At 47.9% G+C, this 13,427-nt stretch overlaps 1 protein-coding gene and 1 long non-coding RNA gene across 7 annotated transcripts in view; one reads left to right on the top strand and one right to left on the bottom strand.

The window, feature by feature from the left end:
- The window catches only part of LOC138356369 (uncharacterized), a 420,379-nt gene that overhangs the window by 52,500 nt on the left and 354,452 nt on the right, over positions 1–13,427 (bottom strand). The gene's annotated exons all lie outside the window — the stretch shown is intronic.
- Positions 1–13,427, top strand: part of LOC123773761 (alpha-protein kinase 1) — a 183,420-nt gene that overhangs the window by 101,535 nt on the left and 68,458 nt on the right. The gene's annotated exons all lie outside the window — the stretch shown is intronic.

The raw sequence follows: 13,427 nt of genomic DNA, 5'->3' as shown, positions 1-13,427 counted from the left end.
CGGCAGGCACTGAAAATTTATGAAAATAAAAAGAAATTAAGGTTAATTTTTCTAAAAATACATCAGCATTTTGGCAACACACTCCAACAATAATCAAGGCAGTCTGATGATTGTAAGTGTTCGTTTCATCTCTTCCCCCCCCCCCCATAAAACAACAGTTTGCAATCCCCCCTCCGCCCTAAATGTATTTTATGCTTACTGTTTTCTATGTGAAAAATAATTTACATTTTCTTTATTAATTTTTGGAGGTCTTATGAGTACTTAAATTGGGCTCATTGGCAACTTCAGATAGAAGCTAAGCAGAACAGAACATGTTAGCTGTGTTTTCTTTGGGAAGCCCTGTCGGCTCCCTGATGCTATCTTACTGATCAAGTGTCATACTACCCGAGTGTCATCAGTCGCAGAGTTCTTTGTAAGCCTACTGGGGACCATGAGCCACAACCTGGCCCCCTCAGAGGGGTGAAGGGAGCAGTGGCCCATGAACACACTTTACATTTAAAATATGTCATCTTGCCATTGACCAGGGAAGGCATCCAGAAAGGTAGGTAAATCAAAACAGGCTACTGCCAGTTTGAAAAGAGCGATCTACTCTACAGGCCCTGGAAAACCCCAGTGGGCTCGGTTGTACAATGGTATCTCTTCCGAGTCTGCTCTCGTCTTGTGCGAATTTGTAGGTAGCTCGATGCCTCTGCCTCTGGGGTGATGATCATTAATTCTGCCTATGCCTTGCTGCCTGTTGGGTGAGGCGACACCTTCGACTCAGTCCTGTGGGACTTGTTCCCTGCTTGTGCTCCATTTTCACTCGTCCTGGTTGGCCAGTCCAGCAACGAAGAGGCCTGGTCGAGGACCGGGCTGAGGGGACACTAAGCCCCGAAATCATCGCAAGGTAACCGCAAGGTAATCCCCATCTGATATTCTACGGGATCGGGCAGCGTCACATTGCATAGTCTCCGTGATGCAATGTGACAGGTTGTGCATCCTGTTTGGAAGCCCCGGAGCTGCCTCGCTTTGGTTTTATTGCTTCAGTCCAGCGCTCCCTCTTCCTTCCCTGGTGGGTGTGTTTGCCCTTTTTCTTATCCCCCCCTTCCCCACTTTGCTGCTGGCTCCTGGATGTCTATGGGTTTTGGTTTCAGGGTGGAGTTTAGCTCGGGGTGAGGCTTGAGCAGCGTCAGGGGGCTGCCCCTTCCGATATGGGTGTGGAGGTGGTTGAGCCTCTTTCTGGGGGAAGCCCCACTGGCTCCCTGAAACTATCTGAACTGATATGTGCTATATGTATTAGTTTGGGTTCATAAGTCACAAGTTCTTAGGCCTACCGGGGACCATGAGCCAGAACCTGGTCCCCTCAGAGAGGCGCAGGTAGCAATGGCATATGAGCACTTTACATTTAAAGTACAGTATGTCATATTCTGCCATCGACCAGGGCATTTACCCAGAAAGATAGGCGAACCAAAACAAACAACTAGCCCATAAAATTGCTACCTCCAGCCAGAAAATGCAAATAAATTCCTGGTGAAAGGAAAGAAACTAGTAACTCTACTCTTAATGAGTTAGCATAACTAGCATAATCCCCTCCCATCCCAATAAGGGGAAGCAGGAGCCGGTTCAGGCAGGATGGCCTCTCACCACCTCAGATTTCGTCTGATGTGCTTGGCGGTCAGCGGTCACCTCTGGCCTAGCTTTCCTGTTCTGGATTTTCCCCTGTGTGGGTGTACCAACTGTGTGTGATCAAAGATCAAAGAGCCCCGAGGAACCTGAATCTGGTGCAGCACCGGCCTCACAGCCGCAAACTCCCACACCTGCTGACCAGGTGTTCTTTGTACTTGGAGCTACATGTACTCTGGCTACCCTTCCCTGGGGGGCCCTGTAAGTACTGCCCTTCTGTGCCAGTGTTACTTTCCCTGGATGTTTGGGACTCACTCTCTTGAGGGCTTCGTCACTTGACGTTGTTTTTGCCCTTGGGGTAAGTCGGGGGTCTATGGCTTTCCATCTTGTCCCGGCTAGAGAAGTGTTATTGGTTGGGGGGGGAGGCGCACTGCAGCTGAGGCAGACTGCTACCTATTTGTTGGCCAACTTTTCTCTCCGGCTGCTAGTTTGCTTGCGGTGTTGTTTCGGGGGTTTGTTCTTTTTTCATTTTTGGGAATTTTCCCTCTGTGAACGGAGGTCTGCTTAGTTACTAATTAGGCCAGCCTAGGTTGTGGTGGCTTTTCTCCTCCATTGATCCCCATGGTTTTACCTCCGTTACTGGTAGTCAGATTTCCTGTTTACAAGCAGGGGGTCTACAAGCCTCAGTGCTTAGCTGACCTCAAGGTTCCGGTGTTTTCCGGGCTGGCAGCCTTTCTTGATGACTGGTTGGTGTAGGCTCCCAACCGGTCTGCTTGTCTGCTAGCCAGGGTTCTGGTTCTTTCCCAGCTTTCCGGGTTCGTTTCCTGGTAACTTGGCAGAGGTCCCAGTTAGTTCCGTTCCAGGTTTGGACTTGGCTGGGCCTCGTGGTTGATTCTCGTACTATGTCCATGTCTCCCCCTCCTGCAGCTGTGCTCCAACTGCAGTCCTGCTTTCAGCTGCTTTTGAGGGGGGGCCCTAGGGTCACTCGGCGGTTGCTCGAACAGTTGTGTGGGAGCCTGACATTTTTCCTTCTGGTTTATTCATTGGGCAAGATTTAACTTTGGAGGCTGTTCTGGTATCTTCAGGCTGCCTCTTTTGCTGTGCTCACAGCCTTAGGGTTCGCACCCCAGGGTCCTTACGTCGGTTGCTGCATCACCAGCTTCCCCATTGGGTTTTTCAGGGTTCTGTGCCTTTCCCTTCCCTTACTTGATGTGTCACAGACACCTCATCTCTTGGTTGAGGCTTTGTGACCAGTGCTCACCAGTTTGTCCAGGGGCTCTTCCATCGGGCTCACAGCACGGTGTGGGAGTTTGCGGCTGTGAGGCCGGTGCTGCACCAGATTCAGGTTCCTCGGGGCTCTTTGATCTGGCTCCATTCAGACTGCTTTCACTTTCTTGTCTCCATCGTGGAGGGTCATTTCGGTCCGTGGCTCTTTGGGGCTGGTCGCTTCGGGTAGCTCTTCTGCAGAGTTCTTGGGGTTTAGCTCTCCATGCTGTTCACGTTCGAGGCGTGTCCAATGTTCTGGCAGACACCTTGTCCCAGTTCCTTCCTCTTTCCACAGAGTGGATGGTCGATGCAGAGTTCTTCAGATGGCTTTGGTTCCTGTACCTCTTTGTGGGACCACGCCGAGTCCCACGATTCATGGGTGTTTCAGATTGTATCACTCGGCCTGTGGTGACGATGGGTGGTCTCTCCTCCTTCAGGGGTTCGGGTCTGGAGGGGCATGCCTCTTCGACTTCTCTCTATTCAGTCATCTTAGAGTGAGTGCATCCGAGTATGGTCAAGACGACCTCGTCTCTCCAGTGGGTTCCCCACCTTTTTCCGGTCCCAAAAAGGGATTGTGCAGATCTCTGGTACGTTATGGATTTGGCCCATCTGAATCCGTTAATTCCTTGCCAATCCTTTTGGATGACTACTTTGTCCCAGGTCTGTTTCATTCTCAAGCTGGGCACTTGGAAGATCTCTTTGGACCTCAAGGACGCCTATTGTCGTGTTCCATTTCATCCGGGTTTCAGCGATTGGTAATGTTTTGTCATAATGCGACAGGCTTATTGCTTTCGGGCTCATCCATTCGGGCTGAATCTGCCACAGCGTATTTTATGCACTTGACTCTGGTGATGGTGGCCTGTCTTCGTTTGTTAGGACTGAGGGTTTTGATCTACCTCAACAACTTGGCTGGTTTGGACTCCCAGTCGGTCTGCCTGTCTACTAGCCAGGGATCTAGTTCTTTCCCAGCTTACCGGGTTTGGGTTCCTGGTGAACTGTAGGAAGTCCCAGTTGGTTCCATCCCAGGTTTGAATATGGTTGGACCTGACTTGGGATTCTCGGTCAGCGTCACTTTCCCTGCCTCCTGTAGCCTTGCTCCGGCTGCAGTTCAGCCATTTAATGCTGTTAAATGGGACCCAGATTACTCTGTGGATGCTTGAGCAGCTGTGTGGGAGTCTGAACTTTACCTTTCTGGTTAACCCGTTGGGCAGGGTTTGGCACCGGAGGCTGTTCTGGTATCTTTGGGGCAGCCCCTGTTGCCGCTCTCGCAATCGCTGGGTTCAGGTCCCAGTGTCCCTTCACTGATTGCTGGGTCACCGGCTGCCTTTTCAGTTTTTTTTTTGGGGGGGGGGGTTCAGTGCAATGGTGCCTTCCTCCTTCCTCATTCGATGTGTTCATGGATGCCTTGGCTGGGGCTCTGTGACCAGTGCTCACCAGTCTGGCCAGGGTCATAGGTATTCTCTTCATCGCGCTCACAGCACAGTGCGGGAGTTTGCAGGGGTGTGGCAGGCACTGCGAAGAGTTTGAATTCATCAGGGCTTAGTGATCCAGCTTTATTCAGACTGTTCTCCTGTAGTTCATTGTCTCAAACTGGGGGTGTGGGTGCTTCTTAGGTCCGTGGCTTTGTGAGGCTGGTCATTTCGTGTAACTCTTCTGCAGAGTTCTTGGGTTTACATCTCCACACAGTTCATGTACAGGGAGTGTCTCCAACATTTTGACAGACAGTCTGTCTCATTTCCTTCTCATTTCCACGGAGTGGACCATCGACGCCGATTCCTTCCTTTGGCTTTGCTGGACGTTTGGGCGCCTGGACATTGACCTCTTCACGATTGTGTGGTCTTGGCGTCTGCCTCTTTTTGCAGTACCATTCCACGACTGCGAGGCCCTCGCAGTGGAGGCCTTTCAGCTGAACTGGTTGAGGTAGGGGGTACTCCTACCCCTTACTCTGGATGTTGTTCCGGGTGCTGGCACGGCTGGAGTCGTACAAGGGGAAAGTTATTCTTCTGGCTACATGGTGGCAGCCCAAGCCTTGGTTCCAGACACTGCTTGCTCGATGTCCTAACCCGGACACCGAGTTCTTTACTGATAACCAGTTCCCAGTAAAGAACTGAAGGCGGTCAGCCCAGTTCCTCCCTCCCTCCCCCGCCTTCCCAACGAGGGGGGAGGTGGGAAAAAACTAGTGGTGGGCTAGTTTCACTAAGTTTTGTTGTTTTGTTATTGGGGAAGTTCTTTTGGCATTTTGGGGGCTTTGGTCGCATTTTAAAACCAGGCAGTGGTTTGTTTTGATTTGCCTGTTTTCAGGGTGCCTCTACTGGTGATGGCAAAGATGATATCCTTTAAATGTAAAGGAATCATTAGCTATCACTCCCTATGCCTCTCTGAGGGAGCCAAATTCTGGCTCATGGTTCCCGGTAGGCACAAAGAACTCTGCAACTCATAACACTTGGTAATATGGCAATTAATCAATGATAGCTTCAGGAAGCCTTCGGGGCTCACCCAGGAACTGGCGTTTCATTACATTTAACACTGGGTTTTTTAGGCAGCATCTTGGTAACTTCCTCAAGTTACCCCCTTGCATTTTTTTATATAGTCAGGGCATATTGAATACTCCAGACTCTTAAAGATTCTTAGCCCACTGGTGGGAACAGGTGCACTTTCATATTGTCTTACTTATAGGTGTCTGGTGGTCTTACTTAGTCTTACTTATATTGTCTTACTTATTATGGTGTCTTTTCATATTGTCAGTGTGATGGGAAACTTAAGAGCATCATTGATCAACCCAATACAGATGTGGTACCTCCACAAAAATATTAGGAGAGTTATTCAGAACCCTTAAAACTACTTTCTAATAATGTTTAGTCACACCAAATCACTAAGAAAAACTTTGAACAAGCAAAATACAGTAAATCAACCCCCCCCCTCCCTGGTCACCCAGTGGCAGCCCAATCCAGTTAAGGTACTGGTAGAGGTGTGAACCGTGCTGACATGGGAAAGATGGGACAACTTATAAAATTGGCAGCAGTAGTTGCTTCTGGAATCTTTCCTTATTAAGACTACTCAATAACTCAGTCGATGGAGCTTTGGCCTCACATGCGTGGGGTCCGTGGTTCGCTGCTCCTAGATTCCAGGTGAATGAAATGGGACAACTCAGTGGGGATGGGGACTACTTAGGTGATCCCCAGAAGGGGCATTTCATTATACTCAATGTTGTATTTCTGGGCTAGCTTCCTCAGTAGCTCTCTCTGAGCTACCTCACCAGTGCTGCCTGAAGAGGACATGACTTGACATACAGTAGTGTATTGCATAAAAAAGATGAAAGAAAAATTATGCAAATAGAAAATGTCAAGGGGGTTTACTCATGATCCAGTATGTCATGACCCAAAAACTATGGAAATGGACATCATATGCAAGATAAATGGGTTGCATAAGACAGTACCATTTCAGAAACTCTAGTTCATATCTTGGTTCGGTGACAAACATGAAACGGACCTAATTGGACTATCCATTTCATGGTAAGACAGAGCTCTGCCTAGACTCTCCAATGTAAACAGCATGAGGAGAAAAACCTTAACTGCAGGAAACTGAAAAAAAGCAAGATCAATGGTTCAAAACCAGGTAATAACAAAATCACGTAACCTTTAAATACTCCCACACCAGAGAGAGCTATTATTGTAGCCTCGATGACCAATACCCTGTCCTGCATGGAGACTGCTGGAGATGAAACCACATCGTAACCAGATGCTAATTGACAGGGAGTAGTTCAAGTTGCAAGAAAGGAGAACATCAAGAGAAAAAAAAAGTAGTTAACGTTTAGGTTAGACCGGAGTTACTGAGGGGCTAACCCAGATAATATCATTACCTAGATTTTTTAATTATTTAAATAAAAAATAATGATTTTGACAAAAGTACAGCAATTTTGAAAATTAAAAAAAGTGGGTATTAGGGAACCCACAGTAGCTTCCTGATGCTACAACCTGGAGGCAACCAAGCCTTAGGTAACATTCCAGGAATCTGCAACCCAGGAATGCTACTGGAGGCAGGACCAGAATTTGGCCCAGTGAAATGGGCAAAGGAGAGTCTGGTGAACAGAGATTACCACAGAACTGAAAAAAATTACACCCGAGAGCCAAATTATTCCAAAATGCGCAACTGCTTCAAGAAAATTTCTGACCCTAGTGCATTTCTGGGAACCTGTGTTCCCAAGGGTTGCCTCCTGTTTTTTCAAGTCACCCATTTTGTCTCCTACAGCTATGGCTTGGGTGAACTTGATTTAGTTCCTGCTTAGCTCAAGGAGCCTTGCCCAGGATTCTGGATCTTTCTGGTTGAGTTTTGAGGTCTCAGCCTTGCCCTGCGTGCATTGCTTTTCCTGCTTGGGGTTTTAGGCATGATTTCTGCTGATTCTTGGGGTGTATGTGTGCTTCTCTTCCACCCCAGCTTCTTGTTTATTGGTCCTGTGGTGATGCCTGGTTGTCTGTCTTGGCTTCTGTTTCTTGTATCACTTGGAGGTTGATGGATTTATCATTGGCTCAGTGGAGTGGGGATGTGTCTGGCTCTTGCAGTTCCCTTGGTTCCCTACAAAATTGCCCTCCCACTTAGGCTGTGGTTGCCACAGTTGTGGCAACAGTGTTTTCCAGCAGTATCTGTTTAGATGTTGTGTCCAGGTTGTTCACCCTCCTCCTTGTGTTAGGTGTTGGCCTTCATGAGGCTCACTGGGCCTATCGCTTATGCCTCTTGCATTTTCAGGATTCTGTCTGCTCTTCTCCCTTGTGGTACCCCTTGTGCTGGATTTTGGAGTTTGCTGGCTCCTAGTCAAGGTTGACATTCTGTGGTATTTTGATTTTTAGGCAAATGGCTTAAATAATGGCCCTTGTTGTCAGTACTTGGTTCTAGATAGAAAACTATTACCTGGGGACCACATAAAGAACATTGTGTGAGTAGCCTATGCTGCGCATTCCAGCTTCATAATCGCTTTACAAAACATGGATGGTGAAATACTAAAGAAATTGGTCACAACTTTTGTGGGATTAAAGCTGGAATATACAGCAGTTGTATGGTGCCCATATCTGAAAAAACACATCAACAAACTGTGTAGGAGCAAAGACATGCAACTAAATAGCTCCCAGAACTGAAAGACAGGAGCTACGAAGTGACGTTAGAGGCATTATTTATATGCCAAACCTAGAAGATGAGGTGAAAACTAGAAAAAGAGGTGATATAATAACCAAGTACAAAATATTAATGGGAATTGACAAAATTGATAGGGAAGAATTCCTGAAACCTGGAACTTCAAGAACAAGAGATCATAGATTTAAACTAAGCAAAGCTGCTAAACAAATATAATAATAATCACTTTCACAGAGTGGTTAAGGGATGGAACAAGTTAAGTGAGAAGGTGGTGAAGGTCAAAGCCATTTGTAGTTTCAAAAGCGTCATGTGACAAAGAGTGCTGGGAAGACAGGACACCACGAGCGTAGCTCTGATCATGTAATTACACTTTGGTAATTGTACTTCACCAGAGAATTAACACATTATCTCTATTAATCCATTCTCAATTTGTTTATAAACAAAAAACTCATTTGTGTACTTTGGAGCTTGGTAAAAAAAATTGTTGTTGCCTATGTAAATCTGTATCCACATAATCCAGTACTGAGCAAATTGCAAACTACTTGTGCCCCTGCCATGTATGGGGTTATAGGTCTAGTTGTGCTTAGTAAGATTGTATTATGCTTTAGTTTACTGTTGGGCTTTGCAGATAATATTGTCAGAAATTAATTATATGCTTAATTACAAATTAACATGTAAGTGTGTGTGTGGAGTTTTCTGAAGGGAGCCCCATTGGTTCCCTGAAGCTATCCAACTGACACTTGCAATATTAGTTTAGAGTCATCAGTTATGGGAGTTCTTTTATGCCTACCGAAGACCAGAGCCAGAATCTTGTCCACTCAGAGAGGCACAGGGAGCAATGGCCATATGAGTACTCTACATTTAAAGTATATCATGGTTGCCATCGACTGGGAAAGCACCCAGAAAGATAGGTGAAAGAATACAAACCCTCTACTGGTTAAAAATTGCAATCCCACATCCAAACAGAGTAAACAAAAATTCCCCCCCAAAAGGAAACCAAACAAACAAGGCGAGCTGGCAGGTGAGCCGGTAGCCCACCATTCCAGTTCTTGACTGATGTGTAAAGGGATTGAACGTTACCTCGGGTCTCATTTTCTTGTCTGGATTTTGCCCTGTGTGGCTGTGCCAGCTGTGTGGGGCGGTGTGGTGGCCAGGTGTTTCCTCTGTATGCAAGGCTGCATGTGTCTAGGGCTAGCTTTCTTAGGCACCCTGTAAGTACTACCCTTGCATTTCAAGGTTATCTTTCCTGGGTCGTTTGGGACTCACTCCCGTTAAGGTCTCCGTTACTTGGCATTGGTTTTGTCCTTGGGGTTGGGCGGGGATCTTTGGTTTCCATCCTGCCCTGAGTAGGAAGTGATTGTTGCTGGGAGGGGCGTACTTTGGTCGGAGACAACCAGCACAAACACGGCAGCTGTAGTCTCTCTGGCTGCCAGTGTCTAGGTTTTCCGTAGGGATTACTCCCCCTGTGGGCCCTGGAAATCCCTATGGGGCTCGTGGTGACCATGGATGTATCTTCGGAGACCTCTCTCGCCTTGTGCATTGTTACAGGTTATTCATTGCCCCTGCCTCAGAGAGACGATTGTCCATCCTGCCTCTGTCATGCTTCCTGTTGGGTTGGTGACATCTACGACCCGGAGTTTTGCAGGTCTTGTTCCCCGCTTATGCTTCAATTTACCCATTCTTTGTCTGAAGATTGCAGGAGTCAGGCAGTGGCTGCATTTCTTGCTAGATTTTCATTGTTGCAAGTAGCCTGAATGGTCTCCTGGTTGGAAGCCCCAGAGCTGTCTCGCATGAGTTTTTGGGTCCTGGATTTGTGGGTGTTGGTCACTTCAGCCTTGTTTCAGTCCATGACCCCATTCCTTCCCAGGTGGAAGGAATGCTCCTCCCCTCATGCTCCTCTCTTAATGCTTCCAGCTTCCACCCGTCTGTGGGTTTTGGTGTCGGGGCAGGGTTTACCTCTGGATGAGGTTCGGTTGGCTTTGTGGATATCTCCTTTCGTGTCTGGTGCAGAGGTGGTCGAGCTCGATTTTCCCGCCGGAGCTTCATGGTCAACCCAGCCGACTCCCTGCTTTGAAACTTTTACCTGGATTCCGCCTTTTCTTTAGGAGGTGGTGGGCGTAGATGAGGGCTCAGCCCCAGGTCCTCTTTTGGGGGGTTCCCGAGGCTTTGGGGGGGGGGGGAGTCCGCTACGAGCATTTGGGCTTCTTTTGCCCCTGCTTGGGCCCTTGTGCCTACTGGGCTGGAGTTGTTGTAGTGGGGGAAGGTTTTTTTTTTTCCCTCCTTCCCATCTGCATTGGTTTACTGTATTTACAGGCATGATTTATACACCCTCACATCGGGCGCATCCATCTTTGGCTTGGATGTTTTGGGGCAGTTTCGTTGTTTGTATTGGCAGCCATTTTGCTCTTCTGGGCGCACTTTCACACCCAGCCGCCAGGGCACTCTGTGTTTTGTTTACATTGGCTGCTGGGCATTTGTGCTTGATTTTTGGGCCTTTTTTGCTTAATGTGCTTTTGGTCTTACCTGCCTTCACCTCAGCACTGCCTATGCAGTCCCTTTCTTTCCTTCACCTTCAGCACTGCCTCCTGCAGTCCCTTTCCTTCCTCCTCTGCCTCTGGGCAAGTTCTTTTTTCTTGTCTCTGTGGCTCCTTTGGCGACTCGGTTACGTCTGGTTTGCCTTTTTTAAGCGTTCTACTCATCTTGAGTTGTCCATCTTTTCCTACCCTGTATTGTCTGCAATGGCACGTTCAAATTTATTTTCTCTCTTCCTCAGGATGTTTTAATTCTTGGGATTATTTTATTCTCCTTGCTACATGTTGTTTGCTTTAAGTCCATTCCTTCTGGACGCCACTACTGCTGTGTGTACTTTACATGGGGTCCGTCCATGGTTATGCTACAGCTGCAGAACGACATTGTCTTATTTCTTTCTATTCCAAGCATCCTAGCCTGTATGGCCCCCCCCTGGGGACTTTTGGGTGTTGGTCTTGTCTCCCAATCTTGTGTGTACAGACTGTAGTCATTTAGTGGGCCAGCCAGAGGCTTAGGGCCCGCGCAGGAATATCCCTGCAAAAAAATAAAAAAAATAAAAAAATCATTGGGTAGTTTTCTTTTGTTTTTCTAGGCACTGGTTTTGGGCCCATTGATTTTGCCTTGTATGCTCATACGGCTCCCAAGCTTCCGGCCCTCGATATCCTGTCCATCTTATGGTTGTTTTAGCTATGGGGTTCTTTCTACAGGGTTGGGGAGGAGGGGTGGGGGAATACTAGCTTAAATGCAATATTTTAATTTTGTTAATGGACAACTATTGACACATTTCCTTCACAGTGGTGTATCTTTCCTGCCGGCAAATGTGGTAGGAACGGCTTCCCACAGTTTTGTTTCTGGGTGCCCTAGGGTCCCTCGGATTTGTCTTTTCAGAGGTTTTCTTCCTCTCAGATTCCTCTAGGGAGTTTGGAAGGCCCTTGGTGCATGCTTCCAGTAAGACCTGGTTTTGCCTCTGTGTTGGATCCAGTTTTATATACATTCAGGTTCCTCTTGCCTTGCTAGGGGGCAATTCGAGGTTCCAATGCCTTCTTGGCAGACGGCCTGCCTCGTTGGCTGGTTGGTGTGGGCTCCTTCCTGATCTGCTTGTCTGCTGACCAGGGATCTGGTTCTTTCCCAGCTTGCTGCATTCAAGTTCCTGGTAATTTGGTAGAAGTCCCAGTTGGTTCCATCTCAGTTTCGAACTTGGCTGGGCCTTGTGTGGGATTCTTGTACTGCATCCATCTCTCTTCCCTCCTGCAGCGTTGCTCTGGTTGAGGTCCCGCCTTTCAACTCCTTTTGAGCGGGGGGGACCCCAGGTCATTCGGCAGATACTCGTGCAGTTGTGAAGGAGCCTGACATTTGCCATGCTGGTTTCCTAGCCTGGCAGGGTTTGGCTTCAAAGGCTGTTCTGGTATCTTCGGGGCAGCCCCTTTCGCCCCTCTGATGACCGCTGGGTTTGCACCCCAGGGTCTTTGTCATTTGCTGAGTCACCAGCTTCCTCTTTGGGGTTTTGGGGTTCAGTGGCAAGGCGCTTTTACATTCCAGCGCTTGATGTGCTCACAGATGCCTGGGTTGGTGGGCTCCGTCCTATGGTTGGGCTCACGGTGGGGGAATTTGCAGTGGATTCAGCTTCCTCGAGGCACCATGATTTAGCTCCACTTGGACTACTCCCCTGAGGTTCATTGTCACCAGCAGGATGGGGGGGGGGGGCGTCCCTGCAGTCCATGTCTCTTTGGGGCTGTTTGCTTTGGGTAGCTCTTCTGCCAAGTCCTCGGGGTTTAACTCTCCATGCTGTTCATATTCAGGGAATGTCCACCATAATGGCAGACAGCCTATCACACTTCATTCCTCTTCCACGGAGTGGACAGTTGATTCCACCTCCTTCCTTTGGCTTTGTGTGACGTACGGGCACCAGAAGGTGGACCTCTTCATGTCCACGTCTTCCATTATACATGGTGCCATTCCCCGACTGCGAGGCTTTTGCAGTAGATGCTTTCTGGCAGTTCTGGTCGAGGTGGGTGTTCTTATCCCTTTATTTCCTGGTCCAGCTGTTGCTTCGGGTTCTGGTTTTTTATTGTTGCCGCCGAAGGTGGCTAGTTTATTGTGCACCCCATACTCATCCTGTGAGCGGTAGTGCAAAAGCATTACAGAGGGCACAAAAGGTCTTTATCAGACCTCATCTTAGATTATTACATAAACAATTTCATCTGTCCTTCACACCTTATAGTTACAATGTCAACTAGTTACAGAGAAAGAGCTATATATTTATAGTAAGTCATCATACATTAATGGTAGGTCTTATCGCTAATAAATAATAGTTTGACCAATTACAGAGTCATTCGGGTTCTGGCTCGCCTTGAATCCTATCTGGGGAGAGAGCTTCTCCTGGCAACATTGTGGCCGGCCCAACCTTGGTTTCAGGTGCTGCTTGCTCGATGTCCAAACCTGGGAGTTTTTATCCAGCTCTACCTCTTTCAGCAGGTCGGGCCTGTTAGGTACCTCGCTGGTTCGACTTACTCTTCCGTTCTTCACGTCTAGGTTTTTCTGACGCAGGTGTATCGCCTCTTGTATGGTGATCGTGTTGTTTCTCTGATAGGTGTCCCACCTGCTGTCTTCGTCTTGGCAACAGTATGATGTCTCCTGGTGGTCTTTCTGCCCTTTCTTTTCCCATAGGAGGGTGTTGTCTGTGTCTGTTAAGGATGTTTGGTCCATTTTTCTTAGTTTTTCTGGACTGGCATTTCATACCGCATACTATCGCTTCTCATTGTGTGGCGTTGGTGGAGCTACTCCAGCTTGTGGTTGGAGTGGATGTCATTTCTGCTCTGTCTAGTAAGCTCTCCGGTGCGTTTTTCAGCTCCAGCCTGCTCGTGCGCTGCTTGAGCAGTCTTGGTCTTTGGACCAGGTGCTTTCTT

The sequence above is a fragment of the Procambarus clarkii genome, chromosome 72 (genome assembly GCF_040958095.1).
Source record: "Procambarus clarkii isolate CNS0578487 chromosome 72, FALCON_Pclarkii_2.0, whole genome shotgun sequence".
Taxonomy (NCBI): Eukaryota; Metazoa; Arthropoda; class Malacostraca; order Decapoda; family Cambaridae; genus Procambarus; species Procambarus clarkii.
The sequence above is the reverse complement of the archived record's forward strand: the minus strand, read 5'-3'. Positions and strand labels throughout refer to the sequence as shown.